Genomic DNA, 11,834 nt, shown 5'->3' with positions numbered 1-11,834 from the left:
AATCTTAAACTGGGGATCTTCTTCCTCCGCTTAGTTTTTCAGTTTACAAAGTCCGTCATCTAAATAGGGATTAGACATAGCGCCAGCGCAACGGGCTTTTAAAGGGGATGAGAGCTCAGACTCTCATTGGTTTATTGCACGTTACGCCCGAAATACTTCCATTTCTCATTAAGAAAATTGTACCAACCCTTTTCGACCATGCGCTCGGCGCACAAACCATTTTTCCCATCGTTAAATTAGTCCACTGCCTAGTTAGTTATATTTACTTAAATAATTAAACACCAAATTATTAAGTTAATTTCCTTCTTACAAATTTAAGTGGATTTTACATGATAAAATTAAGTTAAATTTACTCAATAATGTATTAATTTAGAATTACTTAAATTTTTTGTGTTATTTTTACTTTTTACAAAATATTTTATTTTTTTAATAGAATTTATTTCATAATTATTTTTTTTAAAAAGGCACATAATCATTTTTTACAGTGTAATTGCTTGCTTTGGTCATATTATATATATTTCAATTTATGTTTTAGCCTGAAATGCTAAGTAATGAAGGATCAATGACTGAAAGTATTTTTATATTTTGATATGTAATGAGCAGAGATAGATGCATAGTGTGTCTTTGCAAGGCTGGGGATTCCTACATTCTGTCTTATCCGTGTCACCCAGAATTCCTGCTGTGTCTCACTCACACACTCTTGCTCTCACCATCCTTCTCTGACTGAAAAGACCACATGGGTTGGTAGCATCTCAGTAGAGGTTTGCATGTTAATTATAGTTGAGCATGCACATACTGCATTTTTATATTCAGTACGATAATAACCAGGGGTGTGTCAATAGATATTTGTTTTTAAATATTTCATTTTAACTTAAATTTATTAACCTACAGTGGTACAAATTTAGGTTTGTGTTAATATAGTATTTGATTGAACAACGAATGGTACACGAGGACACAGATCATTTGCTAAATACTGTGTCTTTCTCACAGCCCATGAGAGACTTACTGTTGCTGACCAATCAAAGAGCAGTGTCATGTTAAATGCTCAGAAAGGTGAAGCCAGGGTCATAAATATATCAACCCATTTCATCATCTTATGTTTGGAATCATGGTCATCTTGTTTTTAAAAAGCAGCATTACAACGTTTGAAAGGTAGACTGGACTGAGGAAGTACATGTAACTTTAATAACTAAATATGTTAGCAAAAGCGAAAAAGGCAGAGAAAGAGAAGCAGAGGGCTGGGGAGAGGCCAGCCATAGCAACCCTGCCAGGATGGCGTTTTTCCAAATCTTACACTGCTTATGCATGAACCCTAGGGAGACGGCTAGGGTTGTGGAATCTGATGATTTCAGCCTTCCCTTTTTATGCCAACAAATATGATTACATATTCCCTTCTTCAACCACCATGGTTTACATTATATATAAAATGGTCACTTGAAACATATTGACACATACATGTTCAAGGCTCTTCAGCGCCCTCCTGCTGTGCCTCTCCCCTTCAAAGATACAGAGGATTCACATGAACCAAAAATGCTGATCCTTCTCAAAAGCAGAGGGCCGAAGAAAAGGTCATCCACAACAGGCCGGTTAAATGCATGCCATCCTGGCTTTGCCTCTAATACCTTAAAACCTCCCCACATTCCGGCGTAACCCATCTTTTCTCAGATTCTTCTGTGCGAGATTGCCGGCTCTCTGGACATCGGCCAATGGGAGCACAGGATGCGTGTTATCAGTGGCCTTCAGGCGATGCTACTTTAAGGAGCGCGTGACCAAGCGCTTGAGACTACGGGCTAAGCCGTTAACCACACCTTTGACCACTGCTGCTTATAGCGAGTCAACGGTTCAGGTGAGATGGCTGATAATATTTTCACAGGGAAAATCTAAACATAATAGACAACAAAAGACATGTAAGGAGAGTATTCAAACATGTCACAGCTCTTGGCCTATCACTGCCCTCACAGGTATCTGATGCAAGCAGCACACACATGCACACAAAATATTTTATTGCGTTAAGCCATGTTTAGGATTTTCAACCATTTTAAAGTTCTTAAAGCTAAAACAGTTTAAATATTATTTATTATTTAGCAAAATGTATTATGGAAAAAGTATACACTCAGAATAAAAGGTACAAAAGCTGTCACTGGGGCGGTACCCTTCAAAAATCAAATGTTGACAATTACATTGCTTCAAATATTTTTCTTTGAACATGGTTATTATATTTATCGGTTCCCTTCCCTCCTACAAATAGCTGGAAGAAATATAAAATGCAAGCCAAACCAACATCGTTACAATATGATTTTATTTATTTTAAAACAGTAAATTAATTACAAAAAAAAAATACTTTTAGTGAGTTTTCACAGGTAAGAGTAAAATACTTTACACAGAAAATTTGACATTCCAGTTCACCTTGTCCAGTTTATTCTGCCTAGCAGCTCAGATCCAACACAGAAAAAAGATTTTACAAATATGTGTTAATAATCTTTGCAGAAACAACATTTCACATCATGTGTGAAAGCCACATTGTCCCAGGCTGGGGCTTTGGAAAAATAAATCATTAAAAAAACTCAAGTAAAGGAGAAGAGTAGGGAAAGTGAGAAAGGGAAAGGTGTAGAAGAGTGGGAGAGAAAATGGACGGACCGCTGTTCGACAAATATTTGGAGATGTGGTTTTGTTTTCATTGCTGACATCAACATAAATTTGTACAAAGGGGCCCGAGATGCTCAGCAGGTGCCGTTTTCTGTAAAACAAGTTGGAAGAGAAGACATTGGAGGAAGACATGAAAGAAGATTTGAGGTGGGAAGAGAATAGAAGAGGTGGAAAGTAGCGACCTTTGGCCCTTTGAACTGTTCTTTCTCTCTCCCTCGGAGAAGTGTGGGTCATCTGCTCTCAACCCTCGGCCTCACACCACAGTGCCGGCCTTCGTCTCAGCTGCCGAACTCCACTTTAAACCACCATCCTACCCACGGCACATGAACACATACGTGAAGAAAGAAAAAGGAAAAACACACAACTCCACAGGAGCTTGAGGTTGTCTTTCTAAACGCTTCTAGCTACACATTCATACAATTTTTATTCAGGTGAACAGACATGGCACATAGATGTATAACAATAATTTAAATAGCCAATAGGCTAATAAAAAAATATAATAATACAGATTATGTTTAATTATGTATTATCAAATGAAGTCCTTAGCAACACTCATTACTAATGATAAATTAATATTTATATATTTACAATAGAAATTTTACAGCATCTTCATCTTTACTTAATATGCTAATGATTATTGGCATTAAAAAATAGATAATTTTGATATACAATACAATGTTGGCTATTGCTACAAATATACCAGTGCGATTTATGACTGCTTTGTGGTCCAGGGTCACACATAAATATTTACAATATAAATATTTACAACTATATTTATGGCCTACAGTTGTTATAAATATTAAATATAAATCGTCCTGTCAGTTAAGATCAGATAAAATAATATATATTTTTTACAGGAAGATTAGTAAATTAAGACCCAAATATTATAAAGTAAATATTAGACTTTTGTGAAAATTGCTTACCAATTTTTTTTGTCATGACCTTCTGATAATTTTTCATGCTAGTCATTTTTCACATGCAAGGTCCTTCCTGTATAGCTCAACTGTAGCTCAAGAGTATTTCACTGGCAACAGCATGATCATATGTTCAAATCCCACAAAATACATATATGCAAAATGTATACCTTGAATTCAAGTTACTTTGTATAAGCGTTTGCCAAATATATGAATACGAAAATCCACATAATGCATGTTGGTAACTTTTTTCTGAAGGGTCCGAATTCAAAATATATGTTCGGAGTGTCATATGTGTGGCTCGTCATGTTAAAATATGGGTTTGATGCGTCATGTGAACCTATGTGCATCATGCGTCATGTCAAAGTACCTGCCTGCTGCACATGCATCGAAGGGTTTATAATAAAAAAAGGTAACACTTTACTTGAAGGGGTGTGCATACTAACATGACAGCTTCATAACCATGACATGACACGTGTCATGAACATGAAGGAGATTTTATGCACGTTTATGAGAACTGTCATTAAGTGTCATTTGTTCGGTTATGCCAACAATGTCAAATAGTTTTATAACAGCATCATGAATATTTTTCTTGACCTCAACTACAGTGTTACAAATTGAACTTAACAAAATGCAACAGACAGGTCAAAAGATTAAACTTTATTATTATTATTATTATTATTATTATTATTATTATTGTTATTATTATTGGATGATTGATTTTATTTCTTTAACACTTGGAGAAAACTTCAAAAAAAAAAACATTATGAACTGGAGAATATTCCTGATGCTGTTATAAAACTATTTGACAGAGTATTACAACTTAATGACATTTTAATGACAAAATTTGTATCACTTTCACAAAAGTGGTAATTACGTTGTCTTAGGCCACATCCCATTTCAACCCCCTTAAAACTTCCACTTGGTGTTGGGTGCTCTCGACAGTAAAGTCCCCTTAACGAGGGAAGTGGGGGTTCAAATCTTTCCCTATGAAATGGGACAACACTATATGGAAAGTAGCGTAGCGAACGTGCTCACCTACGTCACGCGCACCGTGATTATTATTAATATGATTGAACTCTCGATAAGCCAAATCAGATGTACATATGATGGGCAGACTCTCTCGAAGCAGCCGGGAGACTTCGTCAGATAGCTTCGTGTAATATTTTTTTAACATTAGTGTTCAAAACTTCACAAACACAAAACTCGTGTTCAAAGTAACATATTCCAACAATTTCCAGAATTTTAATATTATGCTTATTTGCGAAAATGTAGTTCTTTTCCTGCGGTGTCCCCCATCTTGTTTGAAAAGTTCTCCCACTTCGTTTTAAGCCTGGATTGGTCCTGACTACATTTTCAGGGTTGATTCTAAGGGGAAAATAGCACTCTGTCTTGCTCCCTAAAATAATGGGATGCCCTACACGTGCACGTGCAAAAGTGAGGGTTAGGGCAAAAATGTAGGGGAAGGGGAGGTATTGGGACAGGCCCTTAATAATGTCAAGTTGTCATAATAAAGACATCTCAAACAATGTCATCTTTGCAATAAAAATAACATAATTGAACAAATGACACTTACTGACAGTTGTCATAAACATGCATAAAATCTTCTTTATGTTCATGACACGTGTCATGTCATGATTACGGAGGTGACATGTCAGTCTTATGAACACCCCTTCAAGTAAAGTGTTACCTAAGAGTTTCGCAAAGTACTTGCAAGACACTAACTTAAGATTAAACATGAGATTAAGCGAGTGTCTGGCAAACGTGAAAATCTCTTTAATCATATCACAGGTTCAGTGTGAATGCTCTAACCTGTTAACATCAGTGCCATCAAAATACATGCTGCAAACACGCAACTCACGTATGCATTGTTAAACCAGCAGCTACGTGTCTAGAACTGTCAAATGCGACATCTATACATATATATTTATGGTCTCAGCAGGTGCAATTCAGTAGAGGCGGGGACTAATTTGCATATTCATAGATCCGCGTATACTAAATGAGGCAAGAGTATAGAGTTACATTCAAGCAATTTTAAGACATAAATTGATTTCACAGAAAAAAAACTTAAATGTGCTCAAAGAAGAGTTTTAAGTGGTAAAATTATCGACTACAGGGTTGTTTTTACAAACCGAGCGATGAATCAGAATGATTGCCTGTGGTGACTGACAGCCTCAGATCCTACCCAGAATATGGAGCTTTACTAGTCTGGTTATGTTTGCAAAAACCCCAGTGTTACCTGGTATTCCAAGATATATTTAATAGTAAAACAGCATACTTCCAACCCAACATCTCCCACAAGAGTGGAGAATTAACCTGTTGCTTAAGTGTTTCTAACACTGCTTTCATGCTAATTATTTATTCAGCCATCTTGTCCAAGTCCCTGGACACTTCTTGGGTCAGGCCTTCCTGGGCAGCAGTGCTGAGTCAGCGACCAATCAGGCAGCCCCACTGGGGCTTGCCATGTCCAGAGTCATGCTTCCTGTTTTTGTCAGTGCTTGTCAGGAGCCACCTGGCCAGTGCCGACTAGAAAGGGTCAGTTTGCATGGAGGTCCGTCCCTAAAGGGAGTTCAGGGGGTCAGGAAGAGGGGAAAAATGACACACAGTGTGCCTATAATTTCACATATGAAGCGTAACCTGATTAGTTGCAAGCTTAATCCAGTTAGTGCCAACAATCCCAGGGTCACCTATACAAAAACAATTGACATTCAAAGCGGTTGGCTGGGTGCCTTTACTTGTAAACAAACTGAATTGTAATGCAAGTAAAATCTCAAAAGCAGGTCACATCTCCAATCGACAAGGCTGAAACAATCAGGCCTCTACTCACAGTTGCATCAGTCAATCACCCACAATGCCTTGATTTTACCACATAAAAGATATTTGTGCATAAACGCAGAGAGCAATGGTGCAGCAAATACCCCATTAATTAGCACAGGTTGTGGCAGTGGTTAATAACCATCCAGGCTCTGGGTCACGCCTGCTCCTCTGTGCAAGAACAGAATGGAGGTTTAGGTTCCTGCTGCCCACAGCGGTCTGGACCTTTCCACTTCACCTCCTCCTAATAGACGCTCCACAATGGCCTCCGGCTCTAATGAGTTGGCTTCTTGCGCGGACACCAGTACGGCGAACAGGTGCGTCTGGGACCGGAGGCATGGGGAGAATGGGAAGAGGTCTCTCTGTTTGTTCCTCCACTGTCTGCAAGATAAACAGATCGACCAGCAGTGGCAACCTTAAATTCTTTCAGAGAGAAGGTAAAAGACTCTGCAGCTGGACGGCTTGAATGGGCCCTGCCACACTTCACCAAACTCTCTAATGAGCAGAACCTTGGCACAGACTATTCGACGGACAAAACAAAAACCCACTGTTGGGCTAAAATAAGGAAAGAATGGTCATTATAGGAAGGTTCTGAAGGATGAAGTGAAGACATTAGGATGGGTAGATCAGGATGTATAGATGCCAATACTGCTGGTTGTAATTAAAAAGCTTTTCGGTAAGATTTTTTGGGGAAGAACATACTGTTCCTGCTCACTCAAGCACTGGGAAGCATCTCACTGAGTCTGAGCTGAAGTCAAGAGACAATGGACGTCAATGAATAGATGGGGTGCCTGTTTTCTAATGCACTTTAGATGAGTAGCAGACATGACAGGGTGGTCATTGTGTCTCTAGCAGAAGTGGGTGGCGGAAGCTTTAAAATAATGCAATTAAACACTGACAAGGACCTGTTGGATGCGGTTGCACAGCTATCTGTAGGCCTTGTCAATCAAAGGTTAAAATTTGTACATATATGTATATGTATGTGTGTGTTTCATCAATTATTGCATATTGGGGTAACATTTGTATAACACTTCCTCTGTTTGAGTATTTACAGGGCAAAACAATGCAACATTGATTTTCGTGATTTAGATTTTGTTAGTGTTTCACTCCAAGAGACTAATTACTTACTAATATTTACTGGAAGTAATAAAATAAATCAAATCGAATTTGTTGAATAAGCAAATAGCTTCACTCTCATATAAATGAAGGTACAAAAGTTGTTACTGGGTGGTACCTTTTCAAAAAGGTACCTAAAAGTACATATTGGTACTTGAACCTCATACTGGAACTGGATCTTTTTAAAAGGTACCATCCCAGTGATAAAAAGGTACAACTTTCTTCAGCCGTGACTTATTCACGATACACCACTAGCCTTGAGTACCTTATTTTTTATGAAATAGTTACCACACAATATAATGTGTAAATTCTAGAGGGAGTTGTGCAATTGTGTCTCATATTGTGTCCGATTAAAATACACTTGGCAAATAGAACAAAGAAAAATAAAATTTTCTCTTAATCTGGAGTAACTGTTTATGGGACGTCCCCTTCCCGAAGTGCACTTCAAAGGCAAAAAACACAGTTTGAAATAAGCACCGATTGTTTAACATACGTTTACGTTGCTAAAGATGCTGTGCTGTAATACACAGAAACGTATATCATTATTGTATATCAAACATAAGATCCAAGTCAAGGACTGGAACCGTTTTATAAATCTCATCAACAACAACCATGACATATCATGGCCGCGTACCCGACCCCATGGAATTACACATTCCATTAACAAAAAAAAACTCATAGTGCTAAAATGTAGGCTACTCATTTTACTCAACTTTTTACATCCCCACAATAAATGTATAGTAAATGTTCTTTTCTCTGTTGAAATTTGTATATTTTTTTGGTATTTTTATATTTTATTAATTTATTGTATTGAAGGCTACTTGTAAGCCTGTAGTACTTGGCAATAAAGGTGATACTTATTCTAAATTGAAAAGAAGACAATATCATAAAATTAATATAAAAATACAGTGAAATATAGCTCAACATGGTAGAAACATTTTATTTTATTGTACTGCAACATCATACCAGTATCCAAAAAGATTTCTTCATGTTCAGCCAAGTTAGGAAATTGTAGTTTTTAAAATAAGTTTTAATTTATTTAAATGTATGTTTTACTACAAATAATAAACGGTTACTATATTTAAACCATGATTAATTTTCAAAAGGGAATGCATAAAATAACTTTTTGTTGTTTTCTTCCAGTTCACCAGAAACAATGTATATTTTCATATACCATGGTACACTTTGTTTTAAGAATAAGCTAATTTTTCCACACACAAATAACGCAAAGTTGTGTTATAGTCACGAAAAATTTTATTAATTTATTTGTGTCCATGGCACGAAATTCAGTGCCTTGAGCACGAATGTCTTTTTTGAGTCACGAATTTCTATAACTTTTCGTGTCCATGGCAGGACTTTCTATTTCATGTCATTTTATTATTTCTCATTATATATCTATTTTTAAATCATTGTCGCATGGGGTTGGGGTTAGAGTTGGGGTTTGGGTTAGGATGTCTAACAGAAAGTTATTCTAACCCCAACCCTAAGTGACAATGGTAAGAAAATAGGAAAAAACAATGAGAAAACAATACATAAAATGACACGAAAAAGAAAGTCGTGCAACGGACACGAAAAACCATTTATAAAAAATTGTGCAAATGACAAGAAAAAGACATTCGTGCTCAAGGCACGAAAAAAAAACTGAATTTCGTGCCATGGACACGAACAAATTATGACTATAACACGACTTTCCGTGAGATCAGTCTGATTATGAGATGTCTGCAAGTTCAGACTGGAAATTCAGATTCACTCTTCATTTTGTTGTGGATGCTTTACTTCATCTAAAAGTGAAAGCAGGTGGAGGGGAGGGAAGCTTTCTCCTTACCTTACAAAGACCTCCAGAGTGGCTCAGAAGACCAAACAAATATCGCATTAGCATTATGCTAACATAGCCAAGGACTTAAGAAACATGAAAGGCCACAAAGCACCGTTGAGGTGGTCTTCAGCAGTTGACAGCTGGGGGAATTGTTGGGAGGCAACCAGGGCAAGTCTTCTGATTTACTATCCAGTCCTTAACAAAAAGATAGATCACTACACAGATAAATGAATCCTCTTTCTTCTTGCATCACTATGGTACAGTACTAAGACATTTGGGAAACAGACTGAAGTGCATAAAAGAATTCAAAGTCATTGAAAATACATCTAATGTAGCAACATGTGATGCATATTATTTGAATTGTAAATGAAAGTTTTATATGTTTTTATATAAAATGCAAATATTTGTTTTGGTTTCTATTCTTAGAAGCCTATGTGTAACGTTCAAAAAATGTTTTTATGACACTAGTCTGTTTATGAAAACTTTTAATAGCATGTAATTTGAAAAGTTATTTCTCTCTTGGCAAAAAAGTGTCACGTACATACATAAAACCTTCTAGCATGTCCACTGATATCTCAATCTGATCTCCATCATCCATTTTGTGTTTGTTCAGAGACTTTTCCATGCTGTGATTAAAGCTTTCTCCTGAATTCATGTTCTGTTGTAATGGTCAATGATGTAACACACAAACCTATTTAACAGTCCAATCATCATAACTATATATCATCAAAATTACAGCCAATCTTTTATTTGCCCTACACTCTTAAAAAAAGGTGCTTAAAAGGTTCTTCAAAGCGATGCCATAAAAAACCTTTTTTGGTTCCACAAAGAATTATTTAGTCAAAGGTTCTTAAAAGAGCCATTTCTTTTATATATTTATATAATCTGATTAACATTTTTTCACCTTAAAGGACCTTACGTGAAATAGAAAGATTCAAATAACTATTTAGACAGAAAAGGATCTTCAATGGCATCGCAAAGCATCTTTTTTTTTGTGTAATGCTGACATGCTCAGTTCTGACTGTGTCTGTTAACATGATTGATTTATTTTGTTTGGACGGGCTCTGCTGCAGGAAGTTGCATAGATGTTTAGTGCTGTAGGCGTGTCAGTGGGTGTTCTGCATTCATAAGCCATGCGTTTGTCTCAATAGCTGGACCATGCAGCTTTAGACTTGAGTGCTGTCAGAAAACCTAAGTGAACTGTTATTTACACTTACATTCATGCATTTGGCAGATGCTTTGATCCAAAGCAACTTACAGCACAAAACAAGCTATAATTATCTCTGTGTGTTCACTGGGATCAAACCCATAACTTTTTGCACTACTAATGCAATGCTCCATCAGTGAGCTACAGGGACATGCATATTTGCCAACATGATCTCACGAAAAGTCGTGTTATAGTCACAAAAAATGAGATTAATTTATTCGTGTCACAATTTCTATAAATAGTTCTTCATGTCTGTAGCACAAATTTCTTTTTTGTGTGATTTTATGTATTGTTTTTTCTTTTTTCCCCCTACTTTTTAAATCATTGTCGCTTGGGGTTAGATTTGGGTTTTGGGTTAGGATGTACTTTTATGCATTGGTTTCTACGTGTTTTCTTCCGCTTTTAAAACTATTCTCGCCTGGATTTGGGGTTAGAGTTGGGGTTTGGGTTAAGATGTCTAAAAATGTAACAGAAAGTGATTCTAACCCCAACCCCAAGTGACATTATTAAGAAAATAGGAAAAAACAATGAGAAAACAAGATATCATATAACACGAAAAAGAAAGTCGTGCCACGGACGCAAAAAACTATTTATAGAAATTCGTGCTCCAGGCACGAAAAATAGTTGAATTTCGTGGCATGGACACAAATAAAATAATAAAAATTGTTGTGACTATAACACAACTTTCCGTGAGACCAGTTCAGAGGCGTCATGCCCATACAAACTGAGGGGGCACGTGCCCCCTCGGTTTTTTGAGCCAAATGGATTTTGCGTGCAACCTCAAAATCAAAGAAGCATCCATTAATCTGTTACTAGTCTTTTAATCTGTTTAATATGCAAAATATTATTAATTCTGTGCTGCATCCTTGTCACTTTTCAGAGATTTTTGCCATTTTTAATAGTGTTTTGATCGTGGAATATTGCTTTATTCTGGCGGCAGGCGCTGCAGTCAGCGCAGTTGCAGACGTCATCAGCGTCTGAGCGCGCTCACGAGCTCTTAGCAAAATGCAGCAGCAACAGCAATCTGAGGAATTAAAACGTGTAAGAAACACTCACAAAGTCAACATTTCCAAAAACCGAGTACGGTAATATCCAGTTAACCTCCTCTGTGTAGAAAATGTATGGTTTAAAATGTGACCGTCTCGACATTATATTAGTAGAATTTCTAGATTCATCTTCTTGGTACGCCAAAGGTCGCCAGAGTTCACGGGGTGCGGAAACATATGCTTACATATGAGGTAAAATTATATGAAAAAATCCTTTTCTCTAATAATTTTATCTAAACATATTTTTTATTCATTATGAACATTAAACTCAATCA

At 36.8% G+C, this 11,834-nt stretch overlaps 1 long non-coding RNA gene across 5 annotated transcripts in view; it reads right to left on the bottom strand.

The window, feature by feature from the left end:
- Positions 1-547: 547 nt before the first annotated feature.
- The window catches only part of LOC129451837 (uncharacterized), a 55,988-nt gene continuing 44,701 nt past the window's right edge, over positions 548-11,834 (bottom strand). Inside the window, exons 3-5 of one of the 5 annotated variants that reach the window (XR_012358358.1) lie at positions 6,479-9,501; positions 6,198-6,247; positions 548-6,119 (exon numbers count right to left, since the gene is read on the bottom strand). This is a non-coding gene — a long non-coding RNA (uncharacterized lncRNA). Of the gene's footprint in view, positions 9,502-11,834 lie in introns of all 5 variants that reach the window. The other 4 variants (XR_012358359.1, XR_008646900.2, XR_012358356.1 and 1 more) reach the window with 4 other exon arrangements.

The sequence above is a fragment of the Misgurnus anguillicaudatus genome, chromosome 17 (assembly GCF_027580225.2).
Source record: "Misgurnus anguillicaudatus chromosome 17, ASM2758022v2, whole genome shotgun sequence".
Classification (NCBI taxonomy): domain Eukaryota; kingdom Metazoa; phylum Chordata; class Actinopteri; order Cypriniformes; family Cobitidae; genus Misgurnus; species Misgurnus anguillicaudatus.
Note: the sequence above shows the minus strand (reverse complement) of the source record. Positions and strands in the feature narration are given on the sequence as shown.